This window comes from Cinclus cinclus, chromosome 27 (assembly GCF_963662255.1).
Source record: "Cinclus cinclus chromosome 27, bCinCin1.1, whole genome shotgun sequence".
NCBI classification, from domain to species: Eukaryota; Metazoa; Chordata; class Aves; order Passeriformes; family Cinclidae; genus Cinclus; species Cinclus cinclus.
This window is the reverse complement of record NC_085072.1, coordinates 5879182-5897005: the sequence shown is the minus strand read 5'-3', so window position 1 is coordinate 5897005 and position 17824 is coordinate 5879182.

Here is a 17824-nt window from a genome sequence, read left to right as displayed (position 1 = left end):
CTGCAGTTCACACCACAGAGACAATTACTGGGCTGGGGTTTGCAGCAAACCCATTGTCTGCTCCCTGCTGCCTTGGGGGTCGGGCAGCAGGTTAGCTGAGGACTGTGGAATGTGGGCTGTGGAATGTGGGCTGTGGAATGTGGGGTGCAGAGATAGGGTGCATCTCTGACTGAGGGCCGTCAGCCCAGGCTTCAGGGAACATCACAGTATGGTCTGCAGCTGTGCTTCTTGCCCCAGTTCGACTCCCTGTTTCCCCTCACTTCAGACAGCACCAAGACCAGCTGTAGGGCTGGCAGAGGTACCTCCCATCCCTCCCCTTGCACAGCCCCTCCCCTCTGGGCATCCCCAGTTCAGCTCTGGAAATACCTATGCCCTTCTCTCTCAGCCTTGCAGCAAGCCGTTCAGTCCAGCGGCCAGAGCAGTACCATGGCTGTGAGACTACCTGGGAGTCTGACTGGTGATCCAAAAGCCAGTCCCAGTCAAGGGCACGCTCAGGAAGCACTTGGGCCACAGGAGTTTCCACACATAATGGCCCTGAAGGAATGCCAGTATCCAGCACAGCCAGGCTGTCACTCTCAGTTGTTTGCTCATGAAAACTCACCAAAAGCCACTGAGAGCAACAAGGTGAAGACTTGAAAGCTCTTCTTCAGCAGGACCATTTTTTGCCTGAAAGAGAGGGAGTCCTGGGGCTGTCAATCACCCAAGCCTTCGGCAAACCCCTTCACAGCAAGGAAGCACAGGAGCTTTGCCTGACTTTGGCCCCAGAGCTCTCCCACACCTGCACAGTCTCTAGCCAGAGCTGGGGAAAGCCCTTCCCCTGCAGATGCTTGGCTCTCCCCTGAGTGCTTGGCTATGCAGCAGTTTGTCCTTCTGCAGACAAAGCTGGAGGCTCTGGCTCTGGTGTGCCAGTGGCACTGCCAAGGGGCTTTGTTCTTGGCCCTGCCTGAGACTGGCCAGAGCAACAAGCAGTGCTGAAGCTTCATCACCCAAGTGAGAGCCCTGGGCTGCTGGTTAGGAAACATGCTCTGCTCTCCCTTTGGCTTGCACCAGCCCTCAGACATTCCCATCCTGCCCTCTATCCTCAGTAGAAACATGTAGTGTGTATTCTGTGAGGATGGCATGGGCTCAAAAAATTTCTCCCCGGGGATACAGAGGCACCTGACATTTGCCAAATAAACCTGAAGAACATCCCTTGGAAAAGAAACCAGAGAAAAGTTATGCCTGTCACTTGAGTCTCTTCTGTTCTTCAGCTGGGACCCATCCCCACAGAAAGGGGACTTCACACATCACAGGACTGGCCTTCAGAAAACCTGTCATCTTCCCCATGCTGCTCTAACCCCACTGACACCCACATCCATCCTACTGTTCCCAACCTGGCACCCTGGGCAGGAGCAGCCCACTTCATACCAGCTCACTGGGCAGTTGCTGAGCTCCACAGTCAGCTCTGCCAGTTGTTTGGAAGGCTCATAATGGCTTTTCTGGTGAACCTTTCTCCTCCCCATCCCTCCATGCTCAACTCTACCTCCTCAGCTGCAGCAGGAGGTGATGGCTGTCCAGTGCCACAGCCACGCAGCCACTCTGGGCTGTGCAGGCAATTGCTCTGACCTCACAGCCGTGGTGGCTCTGCTTTCACAATTGGGGTGCCCAGGGTGACAGGCACGTGGCAGCTGTGCGTCTGCACATCCCCACTTTGGTTTGCAAAAGGCAGTGCTGGGTCTGCCTTAAGGCTAGACTGTTCATCCCACCACCTAACTAGTGAGTTGTATGTAAAGGAGCAAAGGCCCTGAATCATAGAATCCTCATACAATTACAGGGTGGTTTGGTTTGGAAGCATGCTGCAGGGCCACACAGCACCAGTGCTGCCACGGGCACACAAAGGGAGGCTGCCCCTGAGGCCATGAGCTGGGACCTATTCACCTCACAGTAATGGAACCACACACCCTGGAATGTGTGAAGCCCAGTTTCTTGCACCTTTGTGTGTGAAAGGCAGACTTTTGATGCCCAGTGACTAACTTGGTCATGATTTTCAGGTTAGAACAACCATACCCTTCCTATCAGTTTCTGATATCTATAAAAGTTTACTGCTGTTGTCTTTGATGGGAAGTATTAACTTGAGCTTGTTTCCTCTACCCAGTTGTTCCCGTTACACTCCCAGATTGTGGGGAATTTATTATCTGCAGGACTTCTAACTTCTGCCAAACTGGGTCTGATCATAGTGCCAAAATAATTACCAGAGAGAGTGGATACACAGATAGTGCCATTGCATTAATCTTGTTTACTGCCACAAGAAAACATCCTTAACACCTCGTTTCTTCTCCTTTTCCTCCTCCCAGCTTACTCTCAGTTGCATTGAAATATTTTTCCCTTCTGGTTTATAGCCTGGGCAATACCACCCTGCTCAGACCTGGTGTTGCATGCAAGATCCCATCTCTTCTCCAAGAAAAGGGAACACAGAGACATAGCCTCTGTTGCCTCTCTTTCCCTTGCAAGTCCTGCTCTAAAGGAATTGTGTTGATGGAGGGCGAAGACAGCACTGACTGATGGGTCACAAGGTGCTGATGTAAGGGAAGCCAAAAAGGCCTGATGGGCAAGCAAAGGAGATGTGCAGGAAGGCAGCCAGGCAAGAAAGGAGCTCCCTTCAGCCAGCTGCAGGCCTCCTACTGAGAGCCCTGTGGTGAGAAAGTGAGAGGACTAGGCTTTGCCAAATGCAACCACAGCAGCTGGAACAGACACATCTGGCATTTCTGATGGGATAGCCAACAAAACATGCTCATGTATGCTCCACAGTCTTACATAACAAGAAAAGTCCAAAAAGCCAGGTGGGAACCCAAGATCTTTGCCCAAAGCTGGTAAGAGCTATCGCTTCTGCCTGTCTGCTTTGTAACTCCAGCTGCTGCTTGGAAACCAGTGTGGCAGGATGTCCCCCACCACAGAAGAGCTGTGGTGTCCCACAGTCCCACCAGATGCGTTCTGGTGGGACTTCCCCCCAGCACAGAAGAGCTGTTCTGCTCTGTGCTGTCCATCAGCTGGTGCCATAGCTCTGGGCATTGTCCCCATCACAGGTATTGATGAGCCAACCCAGGCTGGCCTGTCTGACAGTGAGTTGTCTCTGGCTAGTGAGTTTTCTCTCCCTGGCACCAGGGGTGGAATTCCTAGTTGACAATAAATAACTGGCTTGAGAAAAGGATGTGGGGATATAAGCTGGAATTTCTGACTGACAGACACTTCACTTTGCAAACTATAAAAGCTGCACGAAATTTCATGGATACAGAAGTCACCTACACATACCTTGGAAATGTGTAGGAGACTTCTCTCCAGAGTCTGGGTGCAAATTCCGCAGATATTTTCCCAAGAATTGAGTGAAAGGACCTTATGTGTATTCCATCATCAATTTAATGCTAAGTTGCATTGACTCCTAATCTATATTACTTCTTCACTAGCTGTAATATAGGTATCTTTTTATCTACTAGTAGTTGTTTTTGTTTCAACCTGTGTAGTAAGCAGTCTGTCTGTTAATCTTGTGTCTATTCAATAAATAATTAATTTTGAAATAGACCTAATTGGTCATACTTTAAAACTTGCAAATGAGAGACATTTGGGGTGCAGGCCACCTGCAGAAACAGAGCTACTGCCAGGAATCTGAGTCAAAGGCAGGATTTAGCTCTTGTCTCCATTCATAACAACCAGTTATGTGCTGACACTGAATTTTGTAATTAGAAGAAAAGTCTCCTGTCTATTGAAAAAAAGTTGCAAATATAGGAGTATAGCCAGTGAGAGAGAGAGAGATGGCAACTGAGTCCCCAAGGCAATTTTATAAATATTTCTGTGGTGCTTCTTATGGATATACTTGACCCTCAGCTATACTTTGGATCAAGCCAACTATGGAGCAACAGGCCCCACACCCTGTGGAGGATCTGCAAGTGAAAAATTTCCTGGCTTAGGTACAGGGAAGTGATTATGCTCACACCATGTGGTGGGCCTGCGAGCTGGAAAGCTCCTGGCTTGTGTACAAGGAAGTGAAGGTGCCTTGGAAAATATTTTTAAAGGTGGTTTCAAAGCCCAAACATGTAAAATAACTGAAGTACAGAAGAAGATAACAGAGCTAAAACAAAGACATCTATCTTCTCTAAACTATTGATTAGCAGCCAACTACTTCAGTCTCCAAATGTTGCCATCAGGATAAGCCAAATTTGAGCTGTCCCTGAGTGGCAGCTGGACTGCGTACCAGTGACTCTCCCCTTGAACTGGAGCACCACTCAAGGTTTCAGATCCCTTACCTGAAATTAAGAGGTCCTTCCATGCCCAAGGCAGAAAGATTCCTTAGTTACAACAGATCCTCACTAAGTGACTGATGGCATGCTGAATTAATAGAAAAGAATCTATGTATTCATAGTTCAGTATTAACTATTATAAACTTTGATAGATAATTCCATTACACATGAACCATTGTCAAAATCTGAGGCTAAGATTAGACCTAGCTGAATCTAGGCTTTGTGAGGAGGTTAGAGAGCAAGGGGTCCACTCTGAACCTCACTTCAAGGCTCTTCCTTACCCTCACAGACCTCCCTTAGGGAGCTGGAGCACAAGACCTTCTCTTGTGCTTCCCTTTCTTCTTCTCCTCCTCACCTTTGGAGGGAGAGGAACATGAACTGAAACTCAGAATGGTTTTGGTTGGAAGAGACCTGGGAGACTATCCTGTTCCACCCCCTGCCATGGACAGAGACACCTTCCACTGTCCCAGGCTGCTCCAAGCCCCAGACCTGACCTGGGACACTTCCAGGGATGGAGCAGCCAAAGCTGCCGGGACCTCCCCACCCTCACAGGGACTAATTTCTTAATAATATCCAATCTAATTCAACCATCTTTCAGCTTAAAGCCATTCCCCCTTGTCCAGTCAGTCCAGGTCCTTGTCCTAAGTCCCTCTCCAGCTCTCTTGTAGTCCTTCTTGTCCTCACTGTTTTCTTGGTCATCTCAGCCTTCTGCCTTTCAGATAAGTAGTTTATCTTAACAGGATAAACATGGCAGTGTTTAAACACAGGTAAGCAAATATTTAGACTGTCATTTTAGAGATAAGAATTATGAGAGAGGGAGAAAATGACAGCTAAATGGAAAGTAAAACTTTAATTTAGTGCTTAAACAACTTGAGTCCTTATAGCTGCACCTGCAGCAGACAGCTGACACTTGTATACCAGATCATGATAAACCCAAAAATCCTTCAGCCAAGCTTTGAAATGAAGAGATAACTTTATCTGAAGGAAGATAAAATCTATATATGCAAACATTGGTGTATGTTTTAGTGCCTTCTCAGCACAAAGTTTCTCTTACAGCACGAAGAATTTGCTGGTATGGAAAATGACACATTTTAAATGCTATTTTAAAGAAATTTACAGTTGAATCAACAGTAGTGAGAAAACAGTCATGAATTTGACTTGCAGAATGGGATATGATTAATGACTTTCCTAACAGCTTTTACTCTGGTTGAAGTTTACACCTCTTTGGGATCAACACCCTTGGTTAGTATTGGGCTGGTCAGACACCCAGCTGGCTGGTCTGGTCAGCTTTGCAGTTCTTCAGTCAAAGGAGAGAAAGAACTGAGAGAAGAAGCACAGCAGGTGTAAGTTCCAGCTGACTTTCACCTCAGTGCAGAATTAAGCTTCTAAAAATAAATATTTTTTTTTTAAAATTACATCTTTGTCAGGATATTTGCTATTCTAGGAAATGTCTTTCTGCTACCCTTTGCTTCACCAAAAAGCTCTTTGGCCTAGATGGTTTTGTCCTGATGCAGAGACAGGGAAGTATTGGGAATCTTGCACAATTGCATAGGAAATTACAGCTTTATAAAGCTGTAATAGCAGTTATAGCAATAATTTCTATCGCACATAGAAATTATCAGCTGTTGCCCCTCAGCTCTGCAGCTGTGGGGGAGATGCTGCAGTGCCACATTCACCTGTACCTGCAGCTGTCCCTGCCTCACACCCCAGCACATCACAGGGGAGCCATGTCCAGAGAAAAACATTTTCCAGTCAGGCCTCTCTTCTATGTTGTAACTATACAACATGAATACCTAAATAAAGGATGATGTCTCACTGCTGCCTCAGAGCCAGGAGGGATATCACTGCTGGAGTTTTTGTACCACTAAACAGGCAAAAGAGAATATAAGCCCTTTTATCCCTTTTTATTCTTTCTCACTTATTCCATGAAACCTTTTTTTTCACTCCAGCTCAACAACTCTTTAAGCAGAAAAGTCCTGTCTGCCACACACTTGTCATAAAGTAGGGAGGATATTACCTGAGTTTCAAATACATCTGTATTTATTATATTAAATTACACACTTTAAAATGCAAAGACCAGAAACAAAAAAGCATTAGTGAAGAAAAGTATTCTCTATCTTGACTGCTAGGTTCTTGAGCTGCCTGTGTTTAATATCTATGTCTCTTTCTAGGTCTTGGTTGCAACAGTTCTGCTAATTGTGGATATCAATCAGAGATTATCTGACTTTCACCAACTCAGGTGCTCCACCTACACTTAGTCACAGTCAAAGATTTGTTTTGCTTTTCCTTAAATGTTTAGAAGGTTAGAATCCACCCCTCCGAGCTATAATGGGCAAAGGTGCAAATTTTAAGTGAAATTAAATCCTGCTTCTCTCAATTTAAGTAGAAAAAATTAGCTCTGCTGGTACATTCCTCCACAAGAATGGTAGCACCTGCAACTTCATAGACATCCATAAAATATTTTTGCAAGCATCAAATTAGTAAACATAATACAACAACCTGTGCAATCAATCAACATTTTCCTCTTCTACTACAAAATTTCTCTCTCATAAACCTGAATTAATGATCAATCAAATCTGGACCTGAGGTTGTGGTCCCAGGGAATGGTCACAGCCCCGGGGCTGCCAGGGCTCCAGGAACATTTGGACACAGAACTGGGTCTCAGCACAGGGTGGGATTGTTGGGGGGTCTGTGCAGGGCAGGAGTTGCACTCGATGTTCCTCATGGACTCCTTCCAGCTCAGGAGATTCTATGATTTTATGATTTTATTATTCCCTTCTCAAGCTATCAGCTGGCATTTGCTACCTAGCAAGAATAAAAACAATTCCATTTACAAGGAACACAGCACTCTGTGAATCTTCTCTGTGAAGTCCTGTTTTCATAGAAACAGCTGTAGGTAATAAAAATCTGCAGGGCCTGCTGCCCTACAGACATTCTGTGTTTTCTGCACAGGGCTTGTGGATGAAGTCTGCAAACTAAGCACTGCAACAGCTCACTTGCCTCTGTTCCCTTTCCCTCATTTCACCAGAAAAGGTGAACCACAAGAGCAGCTTCGCTCAGGAAAAGGCAGAGGAGAGGATAAGGGAAGAGGTGAAAAGCAAACACACAGAGCAGCAGCTTTGCCTTCAATCCTGAAAGCTGCAAACCCACTTGAAAACCACATTGCCTGCCTTCAGAGTGAAAAGCACAGAATCCCCAGCAATAAATGATAGAATCCCCAGTTATAAATGATAGAATCCCCCGCCATAAATGATAGAATCCCCAGTTATAAATGATAGAATCCCCAGCCATAAATGATAGAATCCCCAGCCATAAATGATAGAATCCCCAGTTATAAATGATAGAATCCCCAGCCATAAATGATAGAATCCTCAGCAATAAATGATAGAATCCCCAGCAATAAATGATAGAATCCCCAGTTATAAATGATAGAATCCCCAGCCATAAGTGATAGAATCATGGTTTGGGCTGGAAAGCACCACAAACACCATGTTGTTCCAGCCCCTGCCATGGACCCACTGTTCCAGGGTGCTCTCAGCCCTGTCCAGCCCACCCTCTGAGACTTCCAGGGATGGGGCAGCCACAGCTCTGAGCCTCACCATTCTCATGGGGGGAATTTCTTCCCAATATCTGATCTAACCCTGCCCTCTCTCTGTGTGAAGCCATTCTCCCCTGGTCCTGTCACTCCAAGCCTTTGTCCAAAGTCTCTCTACAACTTCCCTTTTTCTTGTAGGCCCCTTTAGAGACTGGAAGGGTCTCTAAGGTGACTCCAGAGCTTTCCCTTCTCCAGGTTGACCAGCCCCATCTCTCAGTCTGTCTCCAGAGCAGAGGGGTTCCAGCCCTGTGATCATTCCAACATCTTTCGTGTGTTGGGGACCCCAGAGCTGGACAGAGAACCCCAGGTGGGAAGAATGCTTTTAATACCAGAATCACTGCTTTGGGTAACTTTGGGTTCTGGAGAGAGACTTGCCAAACTCACAGGCTGCCCATGCAAGGAGAAGCAGATGCCACCTGCAAGATCAGGCAGCAGGAAGCTTTGCCTTGGTTTCCAGCAAGAGCAGTGCAAGTCTGCAGGTGTGTTAATGGAATTTCTCCTCTGCAAAGCCAAGGAGCAAACATTAACCACACCCCACAAAGGAGGGAGGACAACCCATCGCCCCCTTTCAGAGTTTCAACACTCAAGATAAACAGAGCAAAAAACAAAGTAAATTTAAACAGAGGCCAGAGACAGCTTTATAAAATGCATATAGGGGCCTGAGCCAAACCTCAGAAAGACTTTCAGTGTTGATATTCATCACTATTAGATCAAAGACCAAACTTAGGTGATAAATTCTGCTTGCCAAATTGTGAGGATATAACCTAATTGGGATAATGGGATACACAGGAATGAGAAAACACCAAAGGAAATAGAGGAGGTTGCTGTTTTCCTCCAGCCAGCCTTAAGGTGGCTCCAAAGTCACTTTAAAAAATAACAAAATCCTTCTCCTGGAATGTAAAAACACCCCCTTGGGTCCCACACAGAGCAGCAGAGATGGCCCAGGGTCATGTGCTGTCATTCCAGGTCAGATAAAGAAAGATGCAGGAGATGTTTGTGGGGCTGGTTTGATGGATCCCTTCTGTTATGTGACAGCCTAAGAAAGGATGTGGTGGGACCTGAAGTTAAAACAGGTACTGAACATCAGTGTAACTCCTGAGGTGCTTTTATGACTAAATTAAAAAAATAATAATAATTGCTTTCTCCATAGTGGAGGGAATAGGAGCTCACAGTGGATTCCAGCCCCACCTCAGGAGGGCAGCTGGTGAGTGCTTGACTTTAAATGTGCTTAAATCCTGCCAGTGGGCTGTTGAAGGTCATGTGAATCCCCAGGAAACACTGTGCTCCCTTTTGAAAAAACTCCTGAAGGCCACCACATTCACATTTCACATTAGGGTCCACACCCATTCCTGCAAGTCTGTCAGAGCCCAGCTGAGAATTTGGAACATTGACCTGCTCCAGGGTGGCTGCCAGAGCTGTGGCACAGCTGGGACAGCAGCTCCAGCCAGGATGGCTGCACCCACGAACCCACAGCTCTGCTCCTCGACCACAGCAGCCAGGATTCCTCTGGAAACAATTGTCAGGAAAATTAATCCACAAACACCAGAGCTTTATGTGCAAAAAGGAGACAGAGGAGTCCTTTTACTGTGTAGGAGTAAAGAGAGAGGCCACGGGGCATTCCCCTGGGGTCTCTCAAATTTTTGGACAGCACAGCCTCCCTTTTTATCCCAATTTCCCTCTCTCTTTCCCCATGGGCTGAGGTACTTGAGAGGTACAGACTTCCCAGAACACCTGATACCTGAGATTCCCCTCTAATGTATAACCCTTCCTTTTAATTTTTAATTCTTATAGAACTCATGTTCTTTTCCCCATTGCTTATTTCATCTTTCAATATCCAATTTCATTTCTCAGCAAACCTACAGTTTGTTTGTAAAGGTAAATATCTTTTTTCAATTCGTCAATCAGTGCAATCCTTCCCATGGTTTCTTTTATCACTCGGTGCTGGTTTTATCTACCAGCAGACCCACAGCTTGTTTGTAAACACAAATCCATCATTCCTCTCACACTTGACTGTGGTGCAAATACAAGTTTCCACACATAAGGGGCAAGCTCCGAGCAAGTTATCTGTGCAAGGTGTGGTTGGAAAACTTTTCCTTTTAGATTCAGACTCAAGACTGATAGAAAGTGATGAGAAGGAAAGTGCTTGGCTCCAGCCCGTGTTGATGGAAGCCGTGTGCTGGCACAGTGCTCTGTGTGAGGAGTGGATGGACATTGCACACTCAGGGGGAATAAAACCTTACACAAGGCTGAGAATGAAATGTGAGAGGCAACTTTTTTTTAGACTACAAGAGGGAACTTTTTTTAGACCACAAAAGGAGCAGGATGTGATGGTTCTTAGAGCTGAGAAGGAAAGTGCCTGGCACTGGTGTGTTTGGACTGAAGCAGCACGCTGGAGTGCTTCAGTGGTGGCACAGTGTTCTGTGTGAGAAATACAAGAACATTTTGGACCTGAGAGAGCGAAAGGGTGTGATGATTGAGAATGAACCTGCAGAGCACTGTGGATGAGCGTGCAGGGCTGCAAGAGGAGCGTGACTGCCTCTGAACTGCCTTCCAAATCCACCTTATCAATGGTAACGGGGAAAAGTCAGCAAAAGCTTCCTGGTCTAGAATATTTTCCTGTCTGAGCCCTATGTGGAAACAATTCCATCTAGCTTTAAACTCTGAGATGTGGAGAACATTATGGTAAGATGCAGCAGACAAGGAAAGTGGCAGAGTGCAGCCTTGATTTTGATGTGGCTTTCATGCAGCAGGGGGAAGGTGCAGCCCAGCACTGCCTTCTCCTTCTAGAGCTTTTTTTATGGCAGAAGATGCTGGATGTTTGAAAGGGAGATGTGAGAGTTGAAAAATGCAATGGCAGATACATGTGAGAATGGAAGGTGCATACCCCAGCAGCTGTGAGCTGTTCAAATGCTGCTAGAGGAGGAGGTAATTTAGGAACAGTTTCTGTCCTGACTTACTCTTCTGTAAGATACAGCTGCAACACTGAAGGGGTGTGAATGTGATTGCATTGAGAATATCACAGGAAAGAGGGAAGGTCATGTAATGCTTTCTGTCTTGGCACATCTCAGTCCAAACTGCAGCTGGAAATGCTTCTCTTTAGCGATGGACTCAGCCACCTTGAGAGAATGTGATGCTCTGTATAACTGAGAAAGAGAGTCTGAACCACTAGTGTGTCCAGTCTAGTTTACAGACTGCAAGGGGAACACGACCATGAACATTGGGGGTTTTTTTTTGTTTTTTTTTTGTTCTAGGACTATTCTGCATGAGAGCAGTCACAGGAGCTTTTGAAGGGGTTTGGGATCTACAAGAGTGACAGAAGTTGATGGTACATAGAGCTTGAGGGAAAGTTGCATAACTCCAGGATTACAATTCAAAGGATGTGAATTACATGTTAAATATGTCCCACAGAAAAGGTTCTGAAAGAAAAAAGCTGTGCTAGAATTCCCTTTTCTTTTGCAGCCTATAAACTGCACAGCCAAGAATTAAACAATTAAACCATTTGTCTTCCTTCCCAGCTATGTGCACCAGCACATTCTGTCAGTCTCCAAGAGCCAGCATCCACAGCGGAGCTCTTCCCCTCACAGCCCCCACACGAATGGGGCTGGGGGTGTGAAAAAACAAAAGCACTTGGCTTTTTCCTGGCACTGTCAGGGCTCATTAAAACAACCACACGATGCCGCTGCCGACTCGCAGAAGAAGGAAACCCGCCCAGCCCAGCTCAAAACCACCCCAAGGGCAGAGAGCCAAGCTGAAAACGTCCCTGCTCTCAAATCAACTCTGTCAGAACAGAATTATTTTGTTCATCTTCCCCTTCCAGGTACAAACTCTTATTTGCACCACACTCAAACGACAACAATGCTTTATGCTAGTAAATGTTTTCAAGTCTCACACAATCTGGTTTCAAACTTGATAACATTGGGCAAAAACCTAGCTCTCAAAAGTGCCAGGTGAGAAAGCTCTTGCTGCTGACAGCTTCAACTGTACCCACTGAACTGCACCTGACAGAGAGAGGAACTGTGAGCCCATCTCAAAAGAAATAGGCTTCGCTCCTCCAAAACAGAAAATTCATGAATTGATGCCATTCAGAGGTGCCAGAACTCTTCCTGGCATTATCTTCCCTGGGCACTACCTCAGCTGCACACCAAGACTAAGTACAGCTGCTTACCCTGTCCACAATAAGAATACTGCCAGAATTTCAGGAGACCACCTCTGAGGAATGGAAACCACGTGCCAAATTGACCCTTTCAGGAGATCACCTTCAAAAGATGGGCGCCAATTCCACAACTGTACAAACTGAGGCAGTGCTTCCACACCAAATATGCCAGGACAGATTTCCACTAGGCAGCTTCTTATCTGCACCTGGAACCCTCGGGCTACGTGCTTCCCTTTCCATGGAAAAGCTTTGCCCTTGTCTTTCAGGAACCACCTCCAGTACTGAATACACTCAACAGCTGCTCCTATGCAGAAGGTGCCTCATCAGAAAGGCAGAAAGGTGCTGGAGTTCAGCTCCCCAGGGTACCTTGACACCTTCTCCAGCAGCACTGGCACTCTGTCCTTTGCTGCCCAAGGAAAGGCACTCTGAGTCACTTGGCTTTGCCTCGCTCTCAGTACCATTGTCCCATTCTTCCCAGCCTACCCTTGCTTTGCCTGCCCTTGCCTACATTTCCCTTGCCCTGCTCTGCTTTTTCTTTTCTTTTCTTTTCTTTTCTTTTCTTTTCTTTTCTTTTCTTTTCTTTTCTTTTCTTTTCTTTTCTTTTCTTTTCTTTTCTTTTCTTTTCTTTTCTTTTCTTTTCTTTTCTTTTCTTTTCTTTTCTTTTCTTTTTTCTTTTTTCTTTTCTTTCTTTTCTTTTTTTTTATTCTTATTTTTATTTTTCGGTCTTTTTTTAATTTATTTTTTCTTTTCTTCTTTGCTTTGCTTTTCATGCAAGTGTAGACAATTCTGGGCATGTCAAGGGAGAGGCAGGTAAGGCAAGCCCAGTGAGGTGATAGCAAATGGAGTGTTGGGTGAGAGAAGGCCTCAAAGTGGTAGGAAAGGCTGGGTATAGGAAGGTAAATCCAGGGAAGGGAAGGGAAGGGAAGGGAAGGGAAGGGAAGGGAAGGGAAGGGAAGGGAAGGGAAGGGAAGGGAAGGGAAGGGAAGGGAAGGGAAGGGAAGGGAAGGGAAGGGAAGGGAAGGGAAGGGAAGGGAAGGGAAGGGAAGGGAAGGGAAGGGAAGGGAAGGGAAGGGAAGGGAAGGGAAGGGAAGGGAAGGGAAGGGAAGGGAAGGGAAGGGAAGGGAAGGGAAGGGAAGGGAAGGGAAGGGAAGGGAAGGGAAGGGAAGGGAAGGGAAGGGAAGGGAAGGGAAGGGAAGGGAAGGGAAGGGAAGGGAAGGGAAGGGAAGGGAAGGCTGTGTAAAACTAAGCAATGGTGCTGAAGGCAAGGCCAAATGACTGAGAGTGCCTGGACATATTTCACTCTGGAGGTGCCAACCAACTTTCAGTTGGTAAGTTCCTGGGTGAGGAGAACAGTGCTTTTGCACGGGAAGGAAAGCACATAACCCCCGTGCTTCAGAGAAGAAGCTGCCTGGTGCAGGTAGAAGCATTCTGTCGACTTGTACAATTATGGAGTTGGTATTCATATTTGAGGTGGTCTCCTGGAAAGTTCAATTTGGCATGTCATTTCTACTTATCAGAGATGGTCTTCTGAAATTTTTGGCAGTACCTTGCTTTTGGGCAATTTTCATTCTTGCTGAGCATCTGACATCGTGCCCAGGGGAAGCAATGTAACAGTGTAAGAGCGTTCTGGCACCTCTGAATGGGATCAGTCATGGATGTTTTTATTTTGGAGGAGGTGATCCCATTTGTTTTGAGATAGGCTCATAGTTTTTTTCTTTGGCAAAGAAAATTATTTTAGATCTGCACATTGGGTGGTCTTGATGATATTAATTGCTTTTCCTAGTGTACAGTTCTATTGGTTAGAGCTGTTGAACTGTTACAGTACAAATGCAAAAGCCAGAATGTTGAGCTTTTTGTCCAGCTACCTTTAGTGTCCGAGCAGTCAGGGGTGGTGTTCAGTTTTGGATCCTGTGAGACAGAAGGATTATGATGGTAAAGCTGAGAAGGCAAGTGCAGATGGCAGGGGGAGTGGTGCAGTTCAGTGGGTGCAGATGAAATTGTTGGCAGCAGGAGCTTTCTCAGCTGGCACTTCTGTGAGCTAGGTTTTTGACAAACGTATTCAAGTTCGCAGTGTTACCCTGCAAGAATGAAAACATTTATAAGCGGAAATGAGTTTGTGTTGCTATTTGAATGTGGTGCAAAGAAAGGGGAAGACCGGTGAAATCTATTTGTGCTGGCACTGTAGATTTGGGAGCAGGGACGTTTTCAGCTTGGCTCTGCCCTCGGGATGGTTTCGAGCTGGGATCGGTGCGTTTCCTTCTTCTGCGAGTCGGCAGCGGCATCGTGTGGTTGTTTTAATGAGCCCTGACAGTGCCAGGAAAAAGCCAAGTGCTTTTGTTTTTTCACACCCCCAGCCCCATTCGTGTGGGGGCTGTGTGGGGAAGAGCTTCGCTGTGGATGCTGGCTCTTGGAGACTGACAGAATGGATTCCTGCATGTAGCAGGGAAGGAAGAGGAATTATTGTTGGCTATGCAGTCTATCAGATGCAAAAGAAAGTGAATTCCAGCATGGCCTCTTTCTTCTATAAGCTTTTCTGTAGGACCAGCAGCTGAATGTTCTTAGGTTTGTCACTGGATTATGTGAGACTGGAGGTTCAAAGGGTACTTAGAGCTAAGCACACAGACCTGTGTGTGCCACAATTCGTAAGGTACGAGGGGAAAGTAAAGTCCAATGCTTACTTTTTTTTCAAGGACTTTCAATATGAGAATTGCTGGATGTGGTAAGTTTCAAAGTTGGGCTCTGCCATAGGGAAAGAATGTGATAGTTCATTTCGTTTGAAAAGAAAGCTCCGTGGTGTTTGTATGGTGTTGTTAATATCTTTCAAAGTGAACATAAAACCCACAGCTGAAAAAAGCACAACACCAATATGAATCATGCTGTTTAAGACTGCAGAGCAAAAGTGATGTCCAGCACTGTCTCTTTCATTCTAGGAACTCTTTTTTTAAAGCAGTGGATCTTGAAGGTCTCTGTGTGAGGAGGATTCGATATATTAGAAGAAACTTCAGCTTCCTTTTGAAACCCCTAATTCTCACCACAGTCAAGGGACAATACAAATTCCTGTGCCAGGAGAGAAACAGCTGTTGGATTACCCCTTGCTCTCTTTGCAGCTTTTCAACTACACAAAACAGTATCAGTCCATGCACCATCTTTCTCAGCTATTTGTAGTCACATTCAGTGCCCAGAGACAAAATTGCAATTGTCCAGCAAAACTCTTGTTCACAACAGTGTCACCTGAAAACTCTCTGGGTTGGCTCAACATGTAACTCACACCCGTTGAACTGCCCTGTACTCACTGGAGATGTGCACTTTCCCTAAAGATCTGTGTACCATCCTAGTCTTTCATTCTCACAAACACCTCCAAACATTCAGCAACTTCTCCCATACAAAAAGTCCTAGAACAAGCAGCCAGGACTGGTCTTCACCTTCCCCTTGCAGCCTATAAACTGGACAAACACACTGGTGATTCACAGTTTCTTTCTCAACTTCAAAAAAAGAAAAGCTTCACTTTTTCTCAATGTCACAGAGTCCATCATTAAACCAAAGCATTTCCAGCTGCAGTTCAGACTGAGAGATGTGCCAGGACAGAAAGGATTCTGTGACCTTCCCTCTTCCCTGTGAAAACTGGTATTCCCTGGGTAATCACTTTCACACACAATGTCGCAGAGCTCAACCAGCTGTATCTCACAGAGAAGTTAAGTGCCAGGACAGAGGGAGTTCCTGGATTATCCCCTCCTCCTAGCAGCACTTAAATGCCCACAACACCCTTTGGCCTTGCATCTTCCTTCTCACATATAGGTACAGTCACATTTTTCCACTCTCACAGGTCTCTCAAACATCCAGGAGCTGCTCCCATAGAAAAGGCTCTAGAAGGAAAAGGCAGTGCTGTTCTGCACCTTCCCGTGCCACACATAAACCACCTCAAACTCACCAGTGCACTCTATACTTTCCCTGTCAGATACATGGATCATAATCTGAATCTGAGTCTAAAGCTGAATGGAATTGTTTCTACATAGGTCTTGTGCAGAAAAATGTGTCTTGGGCTGCAATACAGGATGTGACCAGTACTATGTATTCTATCACCATCTGTTAAATACCAGGTGGAGCAGTGTTCTTTATCTTTTCCACAGCCCATCCTTCCTCCAGGAGATATCTCCTGTTAAAGGGCCATTGAGTCCCACTGCATGACTGATAAAATTCCATCATCCCATTGGGAGATGTTCCACCCAGGGGCAGGAGCCAAGCATTTCCTACCTAGATAAAATCTGAGATTTGGAACATCAGAGCAGCCTTTTCCCACTGGATTCCAGAGGAAAACCAGAACCTTCTACATCATCACTGGACCTTCAGAAGAAAACTACACCCCTCTACAGGAGCACTGCTCCACCAGAACCACACCTGTCACTGCAGGAGGACTGCAGCCACCATTTAATGGGACTGCTGCCAACACCCTGACTGACTGATGGGGTCTCGGCTTGGATTCTGACTCTGTCAGTGTGTGGTGTTTTTTTGCAATACTGTATTTTTATTTTAATTTTCCTAGTAAAGAACTGTTATTCCTATTTCCGTATCTTTGCCTGAGAGCCCCTTAATTTCAAAATTATAATAATTTGGAAGGAGGGGGTTTACATTTTCCATTTCAAAGAGAGGCTCCTGCCTTTCTGAGCAGACACCTCCTTTCACTTTCACACCTGCAGACACTTTCTTTCAAACCAAGACACCCTCCCAGCTCAGGATATTCTGTGGCTCCAAGTGAATCAGAAGTGCCCGGGCATTCCACGCCTGCTTGGGAGACAATGCTGCCTGTGATTTGCCTTTGTTTATCGATGATTTGAGGAGAGCTGCGCCAGAGAAGCCCAGAGAAGTCCGTCTGTCCATCCGTCCCGGGAGACGCAGAGGGGCATGTCTGTCTCTCTGTCCATCCCGGGGGATGCAGAGGGGATGTTTGTCTGTCTGTCCATCCCGGGGGATGCAGGGTGGGGTATCTGTCTGTCTGTCTGTCCGTCCAGGGGTTGGTTGCAAGGAGGGATGTCTTTCTGTCCGTCCGCCTCCACCTGCTGGCGCCGTGCGCTAGGAAGCCAAGGGGGCGGTGAAATATCTGTCGATCGATCTCTCTATCTCTCTCCCTATCTATCTCTCTCTATTGCTCTTTCCGTCCGTCGGTCCGTCCGTCTATCAGTCTGTCCATCCCGCTGTCCATCTATCTAACGCTGTCCGTCTGTCGGGGGCCGTCCCACTGTCCCGGCGCCGATTGGCTGGAGGAGCTGTCGCTCAGAACGCGGCCACACCTCCTACCCAAAGGCACAGCCTCGCCAGATGATTGGTCCCCTCCTTTGTCAATCATCGTCCACCTCCTCCTGTGACTGGCTGGCAGCTCCTTCACTACGCGTGTGAGCTCGCCCCCTACCGCACGGCGGTCTCTAATCTACCCAGCGACAGCCTCTGATTGGCGGGGAGCGCGGGAGCGATTTTTTTGATTGGTCGAATCCATAGGAACAGTCACACAGGGCGGGCGGGTCCCGGTCCCGGGGTCAGCACCCGGCTGGCCGGGGAGGGGACAGCGCTGCGGCCTCCGGACACGGGACAGGGCACAAGGGGCGTCCGTGTGCAAGTGCCACCGTGGGAAGCAGCAGGGTTTGTGTTCCCTGGGACACCAACAAAGCCACGCGGAGAGAACCAGCCTGGAGCGAGTACCGGGACAGCCCTGCGGAAAGGAACTCTGGGATCGTGGACTGGGATAAAGGAGCAATGGAATGATGGACTGGGATAAAAGAGCTCTGGAATGATGGAACGGGGATAAAGGAGCTC